Raw genomic sequence first — 15,393 nt, 5'->3', positions numbered from 1 at the left:
AAGGGACTATGTGTATACCTGTCAACTGAGGAAAAAATATCATGTGTTCTATAGACTCAGGTTGACGATGCCATAATACATTTGTAAATCTATAAAGTGCTAGAAAAACCTCTCATCCTTATTGTTTCTTTGATTTTGCAGGGGTTTTGTATTTTTTTAAATTTAATCTGTATTGAGTTATTGCATTAAAACCAAAACATCACAAAGAGAGACATAATATACAAAACAAAAACAGACTAACACATATCCTATGACATTCATATAAAATTATCCATGAATAACATCTTTGACATCACTCAAGTTAACTACATACATTACAACAAACATAAAACTAAGCATAGATTTGCCCTTCGGCAGCACATATACTAAAATGGGAATGATTCAGAGAAGATTAGCATGGCCCCTTCAACAAAATTTTCCCTCAATCCCCAAATTTTTAGCATTGCAGTAACTTAAAGCTTCAGCCAGAAGTTACAGTTTCGGCATCTTAGGAAAAGGGGAAGGGAAAGTTACAAACAAAGGGCTGTAAAGCACATGTAAGAGTTCTAGATGTGAATTATTTTAATCTCTCTCTCTTTGTAATGCTAGAAATTTGTGGATTGAAGAAGAAATTCATTTGGGGAGGCAGAATTTCAAATAGGAGTGGCAATACCTTTGTTTTGCTTCCTTTATAGCTATACCGCTGTATGCTATACTTAGCTCCTTTGAAGATGTTGGCTTAAAATGTGTATATGTGTGTATGAGAGAGTAAGAGAGAGACAGACAGACAGATGAAAAGATGGACAGCTATCTATGCTTCCTCTTTACAGATGCCCCATGTAGTTATCATGCCAACTGGCCGGCTGCAGTTACCCACCCCTGCTGTACTATATAGTCAAAGGAAGCAAACTAATGGGATGTAGCTGAGTTTCAAACAGTGCTGTGGTTCCCAACAACAATTCTCCTCAGTGAAAAGAAATGAAAGGACAAAACTGCCTTTGGTCCCATCCTGGGAGAAAGGTGACATAGGAATAAAGTAAATCAATAAATCAATAAAGCAAGCAAGCAAGCAAGCTCTATAAGGGAAAGTATTCAGACCCTTCAGGGCTAGCACCCTCTTTGAACAATCTGCAGTCCTGCCTTATCTTGGCTGAACGGCTTTTTTGGAACCAAAACCACCATTCATTTCTTACGGGGATATTGGCAAGGCCAGGAGGCCTACAATTTGCCATCACCCTGTACCGCCCCCAAACATTTACATTTTTGTTGGCTCTGTTATTTTATACGCCTCTCTTATAAAAAGGGGAGAAAAATACCAGTTTCTGAAACAAGAGCGTCAGTAGTGTTAAAATCCAGCTGGGTGACCTGCTCTGAACAAATTTTGCTGATACAGGCATGCTAATGACAGAGTTTTGCCAGCCAGCTGTGCCCTCTCTTGGCTCTTTGTGTCAGTTGCACAGCCACAGACTGGCAGATTAGAGGAACTAGGAAGGGTCCCGTTTTCCCACTTTCAAAAATGCATTTCAGAGGAAACAATTTCCACCCCTTCAGATCCCTTTGGTGGGTCAGGTAATGCTAACAAGGAAAGAAAATACTGGCCAGAATCATTTACATCTTCTTTCCCCATCATACAAGTTGGATCCCCAGGACCCTACTTGTATGATAATGCCATCTTTTGCAGCAATTATTAAATGTCTAACTCAGCAGGAGCTCCACTAAAATCAAGAGGGACTATTCTATTATAATTGGTTCAAGGGATGAATCCATGATCAAGTCATTCTGTTTGTCCTACATTTGAATCCAAAGCCTTTTGTGTGCAATCTGGCCTCTGAAAGTCACTTTATTTCTGTTCAATAAAGAGACATGCATATCCTTTTATGACTGCAATGCTGCCCCATCTATCAAATTACTTTTTCAAATAACTTTAAAAAACCTGGATTATAGGGCAGGAGTGACGAAATGGTAGATCCACAGCTGCTGCTAAACTACAGTTCCCATCATTTGCACCACACTCCATAACAATTCTGCCGCCACAAATACCTGGCTATGCTGGCTATGACCTATGGGAGTTCACGTCCTCTGGAAGATCACACTTTCACATTTGCCATATAATTAGACTTTTTCAATGTTAGTTTTTAAAGTAACTAGTTACAGTTATAGGCAGGTATGCTATTAATGAGTTATAATGGTATAAGTCTAACCTTTTTGATTGTTGCAGAAGCCAGAATTTTGTACCAATCACACAACAACCAAGCTCTACTCCACTTTTCTCTGCTGCATCTTTCCAACAAGACCATTTCCTGGCTTGTGGAAAGCAGGCAAATGAGAAAGAAGTGACCACCTCTTTCCCTGTCTCTGGATGCAGAGCAATGATATTTGTGCCACTCTCCATCCTTTCCATCAGCTAGCAACTGGTTGAGTGGGATGGGATGGGTTATGGGAGATAAAGGTAGGTGTGGTAAGGGGTATGGGCAGGAGGCATACATATGATACATCTGCCAAACTTGGCTATAGCTTCAAGAGTTTTGCAGACTTGAGTCTACTTCCATAGATCTGAGGAACTGAGGATTGGACTGGATGGCCCTTGTGGTCTCTTCCACCTGTATGAATCTATGGGCTCATTCCCACTTACATTTAAACCAGTTTGTGATTCGCCTTCGCTCCGTGTTGGTAAATCGATTCCAAAAGGTCTGTCGTTCCCACTATGAAAGTGGATCTTTTCATTGTCCCCTTGTAATCACTTCTTTTTGGCATGATTGTCATCCCCACTAGTTTGCACCACTTCAAAATGCATGTCAATCATCTGTGCATCATCAGTGATGTAAGCAGCAGCCCAGGCAGCCTGGCTTCAGAACCCTCTCTCTCTCTCTCTCTCTCTCTCTCTCTCTATCTCTCTCTCTATCTCTCTCTCTATCTATCTATCTGTATATATATATACAGTGCACCCGCGTCATATGCGCCTTTGACTATAGGTGGAAAGCCACGTGGGGGCACAAGGGGTGGTGCATACCACTGCCGCACCATACCGCCTCATGCACAAGCCCCATTCATGTGAATGGGGCCTGAGCATGCGTGGAATTTGGCTTATGCGGGGGGATCTGGAATGGATTCCTGCGTAAGCCAAGGGCTCTCTCTCTCTCTCTCTCTCTCTCTCTCTCTCTGTATGTATGTGTATATATAAAATTGATAGAAAATTTGATTCAGTGGTTTTGCAACTACTTGCCTCACTATGAGCTGCCCTCGGATTGCCCAGGTAACTGCAAGTAGTTGCAAAACCAATGAATTGAATCTTCTACCAATTCATTGGTTTTGCGACTACTTGCCTCACTGATTGCAAGTGTTTGCAAGATCAGTTAATTGAATATTCTATCAATTTAATTTAATTTTTTTTTAAAAAAAAAACCTGCACCCATAGGTCACACCACAAGCACAAAGGCAGCACTACCGGTGGGGGGTGGGGGGAGTGGATCTACCAAAAACTGAGGAGGGATGGTACCCCCCCCTCCCCACCATTAGTCCCTATCCTCCAGAATGATACAATTCAGATCTGTCATTCCCACTTGTTGAACACGCTTAGGAATTGATTCTTTTCAAATGAAAAAGAACCACTAGGGAATTAGTGCCTGGAAAAAAACAGGGTTTTTTTGTGTTTGCCTCACTTTATCGCAACAGAAATCGATCAAAGTAGGATGGGAACCAGTTTCAAATGGGAGCAATGGTCATATAACCTGATCAGTGATTTGCTTTAAATCATAGTGGGAATACGTCCTATGATTCTGTGCAACCGTGGAACCCTAGAGCTACATCACACTATCACTAGTAGAATGGACAATAATAAATTATGAATGGCTCTAAGAAGCTTCTATTGGTAAGGATTTGGAAGAGTGGGACATTTATTTCTGTCTTTTGTTCTGGCACAAGATTCACTGTGTAGTACAGAGAAAGCCACTATCTTTTATCCAAACATATCTTGCAGGGCCGCATTGGGAACAAATAAGGAACTGGAGCTGGCTACAGGAATCACACAACTCTTGTTGCAATAGCTTCATTGGCTACCAGTTGGTTTCTTGGCACAAGTCAAAGTACTGGTTATGACCTTTAATGCTCAGGTCCAGGTTATCTGAAGGACCATGTTCTCCTATATGACCATGTCTATGTTTTGAGATCCTCTGCAAAGGGCATTCTCTTTCTCATCATCCTTGCAGATATATTTGTTGGGAACATGGGAGAAGCTCTTCTCAGTGATTCCTCCCAGACTCTGGAATTCCCTTCCAAGAAAGACTAGACTGACCCTTCTCCTTGCAATCTTTCTGCAGGCAAGTTAAGACTTTTTATTATTATTATTTCAGCAGCCCTTTTGAAGACTCACTGCTCAAGGGAACCAGGCCTTGTGGAATTGTACTGTACTGCCGATCTGTTCTAGTTTTGGTCTATTTTTTTTAAAATAACTCTTAATTTTATGGATTGCTAAGCTTGTTTTTAGTATATTTTTCAGCGATGTCTCTTTTAAGTGTTGTAAGCCACCTTGAGTCCAAAACCATATTGTTGTTGCTGTTGTTGTTGTTGTTATTCCAATTATACTGAAGCCATTTTGGTTTGCCACCAAGTGTATTTTCAGGATCAAAAATGTTTAGTGAGAGCTGCATGTATCACTTTCTATAGTAACCTATGTAGAAAAGGAGGAAAGAAAGGTAAGCACATGTTAACACAGGGCAGTTAAAGCACTTTCATAGCACTTAAACTACTGTGCTTGCATCTCACAGAGTCTTGGGATTTGTAATTTTGGGAGGCACAAGAGCTCCCAGGCAGAGAATTCCATCATACTACAAAACCCAGACTTCCACAGAATGGAAACACAGTAGGTTTTACTTTTATCAAAGGGCAATTACTGTGCAGTGTGAAAGAAACCCGTATGAACAAAAAAAGCAGCAAGCACAGCATCTGTCTGCAAGTATCCTGACTTTGTAAAATGAAAGTTAAATATGGTGAGAAGAAATGTATGCTATCAGTGCAAGAAATGTCATTCTATCCCCCCACTCCTTTCTCTTTCTTCCCCCCCTTTGTCTTTCTCTCAGCCCTATGCAGTGATTGTGTGTGCCTGTATTCACTTTTCAAAGACTTAGAGAAACAGATGGACAGATAATTATCAATATTGACTGACAGAAAGGTGGATGTCTATATAACAGCACCTGAGGAGGACAAAATGTTCCCCAAATGGTTATATATTGCCCAAAGGCGATGCATGAGGACAAAATACACAATCAAAAGGAGCTGTTTTTATCCAGAGGCAATTTTTATTTCCTGTTATTACACTTAAAAGCAGTGGATTATGTTTTATTGTCTGAATCACAGTGAAGCCCAAAGGACCTGGAGAAATTGATGCTCCTTTGTATCAGGCAGTCTGCAAAAATACAAAACCATTAAATCTTCATCAATAGAAGTATGGCATCCAGAACAAGGGAAATAATAGCACCACTCTGTTCTGCTTCAGTCAGATCTCACTTGGAATATTGTGTCCTTTTGGGGACATCACAGTTTAAGCAGGAGGTCCACAAGTTGGAATGTGTCTGGAGCTGACAACTGAGGGCATGTCTACATGGACATAAAAACCAGTCCCACTTTGCATTTTTCTAGTCCACTGTGACCATGCAACAACCCTATCAATGCCACAATCTTACAGACACAGTAGGGTGACATCAGTGTAACCAGCCACGCCATTTTCCCCTGTCGAACTCACTTCTTTTCCCCTTTCCAACATGCACCAGCCTATCAGCCAATAGCCCTTCTTGTTTGCCTTTCTATTGAATCCATACTTCTTTAGCCAGAAGAAGAGAGGTTTGAGACATCATATGATTTCATTCTTCAGATATCTGAAGATGGGGAAACTTTTTTCCCCTGCTGTTCCAGAAGTGAATATCTTTGGAAAGTGGAGACTGAAGGCTTCTTCTGTGGGTGAAGCCTCCTGCAAACTGAAAGTGCCCTTCTACATTTAGAAGGCAGAGTCTAGATCCAACCAAAATATTTAAATAAATATCTCGATACAGGATCTGCATTGAAGCCCCATTACTTGTACGACAATATGATGGTGTCAGTACAGTATCTCTTTCCCAAGATGAAATTACTGCTCCAAGGGCACATCTTAACAAACACAGCACAGTATCCAATGTATTCATGATATAATGGTGTCAGCCACCACCAATGTGTCATGCTGTAGTTGTGAACAGTAATGCAAAATCATGATGCTGTTTAGAAAGTTGCCTTTCAATACATACTGATAGCAATGAAACAACCAAATATGAAAGCTCCACTTTCTTTCTCTAAGTCCTAGATCTGGTGTAGGATGCTACAGGCAGGGCCTAATGAGACCATCTTCAGTTATTTGCCTCCTTGCCAGACACCAGAAGATGAGATCAGAAAGCAGTATTTTTCCTCCTTTGAGCATGCCTACTGGCAGATATAAATATTCTTTCATTTTCAAGGAAAGTGGCAGTTGAAGGAAATTCCATTTCCACAGTACTATAGGCTAAAGGTTGTTGGGTTTCTTTCTTTTCTTTTTTTAAAATATTTAATTTTTTCATAAAATAATAATAATAATAAGATAATAATAATAATAAGAATATATAATATATAAGTAATAATAGCTTTATTTTTAAACGCTGTAAATTTACACAGTGCTTGTACATAATCTTTTAATTGGACGTTGCCCTGCCCTCAGACTTACAATCGAAAAAGACACGACACAGAAGGAGAAGGGAGTGGTGGAGGGGAAGAGGATGAGGGCCAGCAGTTCTTCTCTACCTCCGAGGCCTGGATCAGGGGAGAAGGACTGGAGGGAGGGCTTGGCTTCTTAATGGATGGTTAATCTTCTTCCAGGGAGGCCTGTTGGAGCTAGCCTGCCTCTTTAGTAGGATAATACATATAAAATACATAGCAATACAGGAAATGATTCAATAAAACAGGCAACAAAAGAACATCAAATAGCAAGTGACAATTATGCAATGCCTGGAAATGCTTCTCTGAGCAGGATGGTCTTCAGCTCCATTTTGAAGCTGGTTAAAGAAGTGATGGCTCTTGCTCAGGGGGGGGAGAAGGTTCCAGGAGTGAGGGGCAGCGTTTCTTACATATTACATATCTTCACAAAAGAAAAAAGATCTTTCTTATCATATTCCCATTGTCCATGTGTAAGTCTATAATTTCAACCTTTATATTGATTACTTCCTTGACATTTCCCACTAACTTCTATATTCAATTAATGTTTTCTACTACCATCCAGCTCTTGCTTATCTTCTCACAGTGGTACACCAAAAATGAAATGTCTAATAAACCTCCTTAATCTGCTAGTGTATATATTCCTCCCTCATGATGGCATTTATTAGTACTTGCCTCTATTTTATAAAAATAAAAAATCATATAATCTAGTCATCATCAAATAGAATGGTTGAGTACTTTCCCTTCTTAGCCCTCATGTAGTCTATAAATAATTTCCACATTGTCAAAAAATCATTTTGTGGTTTCCCTTTTAATAGTAAAGTCAAACAGTCCATCTCCATATAATCGTATAGTTTGACCAGCCAATGTTCTTTGGATGGTATCGCCGTATTTTTCCACTCCGCCGCATAGAGTTCTAGCGGCAGAAACCATATAAAAGATAAGTTTTCCATATTTCCTTTCTACTTCAATTTGTTCGATCATGGTCAACAAATATAGCTTGGCATCTTTGTTAAGATTTATCTTTAGTATATCTACCATTGTGGTGTGTATTTCTGACCAGTATTTACGTGCCTTTTCACAGAGCCACCAACAATGGTCGTATGTACCATCTTCCTTTTCACATTTCCAGTACTTATTATTGCAGCTCTTATTGATTTTGGCTAGGATATGTGGGGTCAAATGCCATCTGTATTGCATTTTTATCAAATTCTCTTTCAAACCAAATTCAGTGTGTATTTCATTCTTTTCTTCCAGTTTCTCTCCCACTGGTCCATTGATATACTTTGTCCTACATCCTTAGCCCAGTCAATCATACATTTTTTCACCAGTTCTTGTTCGAGATCGTGTTTTAACAACAGTTTGTATAGACTGGAGATCTCATGCTTGCCTTCTTCTTTGATTATTTTTTCAAATTCCAAGTCGCCTTTCCCTATCCCTATTAGTTTTTGGTCTGTTATAAATTTTTCTCTTAGGCATCTATACAGAAACCAATTGCAACTGTAACCATCATTAAAGAGTTCTACTTCTGTTTTTAATCACCTTTGTCCTCCTTCCAGCACTTTAATGTTTTCGTAAGTTGGCCACTTTATACAAGACATTTTTTCATTTTTGAACAATACCTCATTATTAGAGGCCCAAAGTGCCATTTTGGAGACCCAAATTGATCTAAATTTTTTCCATACATTTAAAAGTGATTTTCTAATAAAGTGATTATTGACTTCTTGATTGACCTTAGTTTTCTCGTATAACAGATATCCATGTATACCATATATCATGCCAGCGAATTCTAAGTTCAAAACCTTTAATTTTTTCAATCTTATCCAATCCAGAACTCAAGTTAATACTGAGGCTTGGTAGTAGAGTTTTAGATTTGGTAAAGCCAGATCTCTTCTTTCTACTGCATCATATAATAATTTCATCTTGATCCTCAGTTTTTTACCATTCCAAATAAAATCAGATAAGTCCTTATTCCATTTTTAAAAGGGAATTTCATTTGTAATAATACGCAAATTTTGGAACAGGTACATAATCTTCAGGAGTATGGACATCTTGATTACTGAAATTTTACCCATCCATGAAATCTTCAAATTATTCCATCTATTCATTTCTCTTTTCACCTCTTTCCAAACTTTTTCATAGTTGTTTTTGAATAAGTCAACATTTACCGTTGATACCTCAATTTCTAAATATTTAATTTTTTTTCTTTATTTAAAATCCTGTCTTCAATTTAATCTCTTGTTGATCATCCTCTGGAATGTTCATGGTTAACAAAATAGTCCTCCAGTCTTCTTCATTTATTTGCTCCTTCCTCCATCAAGTTCTCCTTTCTCCTTTGTTAGACTGAGTTTTTGGTTGAAAGGAAAAAAAGTACCCTGAGCAAAGAACCCCTTTTAAATTTTCTTTAAAAAAAAAAAAAAAAGAAAGAAAGAAAGTAGAAAGAACTACGATTCCCAAGAGTCCCTTGGTTTCTGGGTTGTCTCACTTCCGCTATGGTCACTAAACGAGAGTATATAAGAGTATGAATTTTACCATATATCCAACCAGACTATAGTTCCCAAGGGGCTTTGCAATCAATGGACCATACTATTAAGTAGCGTCCTGCAGGGGAAGTGGACCCTTGTTATACGCTGGGGTTTGATTCCAAAATCCCTTGTGTATAACAAAATCTGTGTATGCTCAAGTCCCATTAAATATAATGAAATAGCAAAATGGTGTCCCTTATAAAAAATGGAAAATCAAGGTTTGATATTTAAAATTTATACTTTTTTTTAAACTTTTCAAACCGTGTATGCTTGAATCCGTGTATAAAAAATCAGTGTATAAGAAGGGCCGACTGTAATGGCTTTTATTCATCTTCTTTTGCCGCTTCTTTCACCTTCCTCCTTCAAACCTCATCGCCCTGTCTTCAACCTTCGTCACCCCATACCCCCGTCCTCCCATCCTCATCGCCCTTTCTTCCCGTCCTCGTCGTCTCATCCTTTCCTCTTCACCACTCCCTCCTTGCGTCCTCCTATCTCGCCTTCTTGTTTTCCTTTCTCCTCCCTTTCCCTGTATTCACCCAGGTGTATCCCATCAGTCTCTCAAGTTGTTTCGTCTTGAAGAAGGAGGTTATCTATTTTTCCCCAACTCTCAAGGTCAGTTTCCTCAAACTTATTGTTATTATTAATAGTTCTTCCAGCCCCCAAATCTTTTGTTCGCTTTTAATTTTTGGGCTCTGTTTGGTGTATCTTAAATTCTAATGTTGAAGTTAATAAGTATTAGAGCAATTAAGTCAACTTTGTTTCCAGGGAATGAAGCAGAAGAAAAATAAATAAATGAGTGAATAAATAAAGTCCCCCACTTCCACTGCTTCAACCACCAGCCGTGGAAGTGATTTTAACTTAAAGTGTTTGTTTGCTTGCTTACTTAAAGTTCCAACAAAATATAACAGTTCCAGCAGAGGCGGTCAGCTTAGAGGGAAAACTAAAACCCAATCCAAATTCAATTCCAATTTCTGTAAGTTTTCTACCTCTTTACAGCATCAGGGAAAGAAAAAAAAGTCAAAAATTCCAGTTTTTACTGTCCAGGGTAGATCAATTCCTTCATTAATCCTACCCTTTTTTAGAGTAAGTTATGTCCAAGTTAAATTTATCCATCACCTTAAATGCAAAGAAAAGAATGGCATGCGAATCATGATTTATATACACTCACGGGAGATATTCAAGGTAGCATAAATCAAAGTTAGTAAGAGTTCAATCTTTATAATCTTGAAATCTTCATGAATAAATCTTCATGAATAAAATTAAAAATTGGTGGCAGCCTCTGCACGAAAACGGGGAGATGGCGCAGCATGGATTGCCTTACGATCCTCACTTCCCTCTTCTCTCTCTTCTGGTTCAAAAAATCTCTGATTGAGATGAGATATGGTGCTGCTGGATCTTCGTCAAGCCCCCTATGACCCCCCCTATACCTTGGGGGTAATTTCAGACTATTTCAGGAATCCCTGAATAGCCCACACCGTCCGATTAGCTCCTGAGCAGCTAGATCAGAAGCCTCTCGAGGCACCATTACCGACCGGAAGTCAAGGTTGTTGAGTTTCTGACAATTTTGAAACTCCATTTAATACACCACCTTATTCCTAGAAAGGAAACATAATTGAATAATGAAAAAGAATGCTGGGTCCAGAAACTGTTGTTGGGGGCTCTTCATGTTCATCACATCTCCTGAAACACTGAATGGCTCTTAATCTTTGTGTGTGTGTGTGTGTGTGTGTGTGTGTGTGTGTCATAAACTTGTTGAGAATCTGATGAAGGCTAGAAACAATGCACATAAATATAATTTCACAAAATTTTGTATAAACTGTTTTTGTTATGGTGCAATACACACAGCACTAAAGCTGGTGCCGTACCAGGGTTAAGGGATTGTGCAGCAACTGCATGGTCCCTAACCCTATTACGGCGCAGCATGGTAACAATGGCAGCGCCCTATATACATGAGTGCCGCCATTGTTACATAAGTGCTGCACACCGTCCACACATTGCCATGCGGCACTTACGCAACCAGTGCGCCAGTGGTGCACTTGTTATACCACCCCTGCGGCTTTAAAAGAACCCACTTTTTGCGGGTTCTTTTTCCTCCGCAGGGAAGCCATGCGGTTTAGCAGCTGCGGCTTCCCTGCGGAGGAAAAACAGGTGCCAGCAGACCATTTTTCGGCGGTCTGTACTGCGCCTATGTTGGGAATTGATTCCCTCCACATAGAATTTTAAAATATGACAACAAACACTTGAACATACTAATTTTTTAACCTTAAAATCTGCTATGGCAGGGAAAATTCCAAGGAAGGCAACAAATAATCTTGCGCCTAGTGCCAGAGGCCCCCTAAAGCCAATCCATGGATCCCAGGATGAGAAGCCTTGTTCTAAAGCAAAAGCTGAATTAAAGTTCTTGATGGGATGGTGGGGGGACTGTTTGTAAAACTAAGCTTCAGAATCCTCACACTGTTGAGAAGAGGAAATCAGGGAGATTATTATATTGTGTAAGACACTCTAGCTGCGTGCGTATTGGCTCTGGGTGAGATGCTCTGTAACTGCACACCCTGCTGCTGCAGCAATTCTCTTCTCCTCTGCCACAATAAAAAAAACATTGAGTGATGGAAGTGAGGGTGGGAAGAAATAGATTCAGAGGATACCAGCCAGCAGCTGCTCCTTCTCCTACCAACAATGGCCATCACACAGGTCTCATTATTCAGAGGCTCCCGAAACAGAAAACTCTTTGCAACAGTCTATTTCTCACATTGCATCACTCAGCATTCAACTTGAACTCATGTTGAATCTGATATGGTGCGAAGAGGGACTCAAGAAGATACAAATTCAAGGATTAGTTGCTGAGAGGAAAGAAATGTAACTCTTTTAAAGATGTATGTAAACAATATTTTAATTGAAAATTATCAACAGAAAGAAAATGAAAAGGAAACAATGCTCCTTCCCCATTCTTTCACTAACTACTTGACTGTGTAAGTGTAACATATCCAAGGGCCACTGAAGCTTTTGAATGAATCTGAAAGTAATTATGTTAAAGATTTGCCTGCTTTGTTCTTGAATTTAGTTTGTATAAAAGTTACCTTCTTGGGGTCTTTTAGAATTGATGTCTCTTTGAATGAGGTACTACATTGTGGATGAAAATGAATGGGGGAGGAGAAATGAAATCATTTTCAAACAAACTGGTATTCTTTTGGATTTGCCATATAAATTAAAGCATGCAAATACATGGAAGTAACAATGTACCTATCAATTGTGCATTATGGTAAGGTTCTTCTGAAAGCTGATGTTTTCATTTTTTAGAAAAATGCTTTTTGATCTGAGATCTCTAAGCAAAGTGTCATTTCTCTGCCCAAATAATGCTGTAATTCACAATGGAACCCTCTAATCAGAACATGAATGAGCACATTTCAGAAAGCTTTTTGCATTTTTCCAAAATAGCTCCATGCCATAGAGGAGGTAGCTGAAAGATATGGAAAATAAGCACATTCATTTTGATTGGTTTCTTAGTCTTGGCAGATCAGGATTGGTATACTTAACTTTCTTTTCATAAGGCATGCAAAATATATACAGGAATCCACCGCTTATCTAGCAGGTTAGGGACTGCGGCACTGTCAGAAACCAGAAGTGGTTGAAAAGCAGAACCCATGCAGGGAACATGAACTGAATTGGCTTGCTTGGAACTGCCCACGTGTGTCTGTGTACATACTGCTTGCAAAATTACTATCTTGTTTAATTTTCCCATACCATAAGTATCCATGTAATCCGAATTTCAAATCTACCTTTTCCAAATTAATATTACTTTTGTTATCAAATTTAATCCAATCAAATATCCAATCGAGCACACATGCATAATAATACCACCTCAAATTTGGTAAAGCAAGGCCTCCTTTATCTATCGAATCATATAATATTTTCATTTTAACCCTGGGTTTTTTATTGTTCCAAATAAATTTTGACAATTCCCTATCCCAAATTTTAAAAGGTGCGTCATTAATTATAATTGGAAGACTCTGGAAAAGAAAAATTAACTTTGGTAACACTGACATTTTCATTATAGCCACTTTGCCCAGCCAAGATATATCAAGTTTTTGCCATCTTTTATGATCCGCTTTGACATCTTTCCAAATTTTCTCATAATTATTTCCAAAAAGGCCCAAATTTTTTGTTGTAATATTTATACCAAGATATTTAACCATTTTTTAAATTTGAAATCCTATTCTCTTTTTCAGATCCATTACCTCTTCAATAGTCATATTCATAGTTAAGACTGCTGTTTTTTCTTTATTAATTTTGTAGCCGGCCACTTTGCCAAATTTTTCTAATATATTCATTAAATTTTCTATACTTTCCAATGGGTTAGCTATCGTCAAGACTAGGTCATCTGCATATGCTCTCAACTTATATTCTTCTCCATTTAATTTATAACCTTTTATTTCTTGATTTTCTCTAATATTATTTAATAAAATTTCTAAGATCAATATAAATAAGAGCAGCGATAGTGGGCAACCCTGCCTTACCCCCCTATGCATTGTACATGATTCTGTTCTTTCTCCGTTAATCCAGATTCTCCTTTCTTGTTTGTTATATATCGTCTCTAGCCAGTCTTGAAATTTATCACCAAATTTTAATTTTTTCATTAATTCAAACATAAATTGCCAAAGAACGTTATTGAATGCTTTTTCTGCATTGATAAAGATCATTGCAAGTTTTTTATCAATCTTTTTTTCATGGATTTCAATTAGATTTATTAAATTTCTTATATTATCTTTAATTTTCCTATTTGGCAAAAAGCCGGCCTGATCCCCATTCATCCAATTAGATAATACTTTTTTTAGTCTTACAGCCAATATTGATACAAATAATTTATAGTCCGTATTCAACAACGCAATTGGTCTATAATTCTTTGGTAAAGTCGGATCTTTCCCTTCTTTAGATATCAATGTAATGTCGGATTGTGTCCAAGTCTGTGGGATATTTCCTATTTGTATTTCATTCATTATTCGTAACAGTGGGTCTCTTATATGATTTTGACATTTTTTATAATATTCATTCAGAAAACCGTCCTGTCCAGGGGATTTTCCTAATTTACTTCTATTTATTGCTTCAGTCAACTCTATCATTGTTATTGGTTGATTCAATATTTGCTTTTGTTCTTCCGTTAATATTTTTAACTTTTGAGATTCCAAATATGATATGATTTTATTATGGTTCATATTAGGTTCTTTAAACAAATCTTTAAAATACTGCACAAATATTTTTTTAATACTATTTTGATTTGTATGTATTTTTCCTCCTTCTTTTATTGCCGCAATATGTCTTTTGGCTTTTTCTTTTCTGATCTGATATGCCAATAATTTACCCATTTTATTGGCAGATTCAAAATATCTTTGTTTTAGGAATTTCAATTTTTTCCATCTCCTCAATTAGTAATATTGATATTTGCTTTTCTAAATGCTTAATTTCTAAAGATACATTCTTATTCTTTGGTTGTTTTTTTTAAATATCTTGTCCTCAATTCTTCATTTAATTTGTTCAATTTTTCTTCCTTCTTTTTCTTAATTTTTTTGTAATCATCCATCCTCTAATCACCGCCTTATGGGCATCCCATACAATCTGTATTGAGGTACCTTTATCTAAATTCTCCTCAAAATAATTATCTATAACTATATTTAATTCCTTAATCAATTCTTCATTCAACAATAAATTCGAATTTAGTCTCCAATTATATTCAGTTTTTATGCCAAAATTTAATTTTAATTGTACCGGACTATGATCTGACAATAATCTGGGTAAAATCTTGACTTCTTGAATTTTTGAATTTAGATGAGTTGACATCACAATCATATCAATCCTAGACCAGGTTTTTTGTGGGTTAGAAAAGAAGGTGTAATCCCTACTATTCCCATATTTTGTTCACCATATGTCTTCAACTACTAATAATTCTTTTAGTTCAAAAAATTCTTTAGGTAATTTTCCCTGCTGTTTTCTATTTTCCCTCCCAAAAATCTGTCTATACTTGGATCAATTACACCATTCCAATCTCCCATTAAAATTATAGAATCACATTCTTGTTGCAAAATTTTAGATTTTAACTTTTTAAAGAATTTATTTTTGCTTTCCAGCGGTCCATATACTCCAACTATCAGTGTTTTGCGTCCATTACTTAAAAGTTCAATTATTTCAA

At 37.6% G+C, this 15,393-nt stretch overlaps 1 long non-coding RNA gene and 1 pseudogene across 1 annotated transcript in view; one reads left to right on the top strand and one right to left on the bottom strand.

The window, feature by feature from the left end:
- Window positions 1–343: 343 nt before the first annotated feature.
- LOC121917402 lies at window positions 344–438 on the top strand (annotated as a pseudogene).
- Window positions 439–4,280: 3,842 nt separating this feature from the next.
- Window positions 4,281–15,393, bottom strand: part of LOC121917356 — a 52,148-nt gene continuing 41,035 nt past the window's right edge. Inside the window, exon 4 of the long non-coding RNA XR_006101010.1 lies at window positions 4,281–4,645. This is a non-coding gene — a long non-coding RNA (uncharacterized LOC121917356). The remainder of the gene's footprint in view (window positions 4,646–15,393) is intronic.

Source organism: Sceloporus undulatus, unplaced genomic scaffold (genome assembly GCF_019175285.1).
Source record: "Sceloporus undulatus isolate JIND9_A2432 ecotype Alabama unplaced genomic scaffold, SceUnd_v1.1 scaffold_16, whole genome shotgun sequence".
Taxonomy (NCBI): Eukaryota; Metazoa; Chordata; class Lepidosauria; order Squamata; family Phrynosomatidae; genus Sceloporus; species Sceloporus undulatus.
This window is presented reverse-complemented; position numbering and strand designations above follow the sequence as displayed.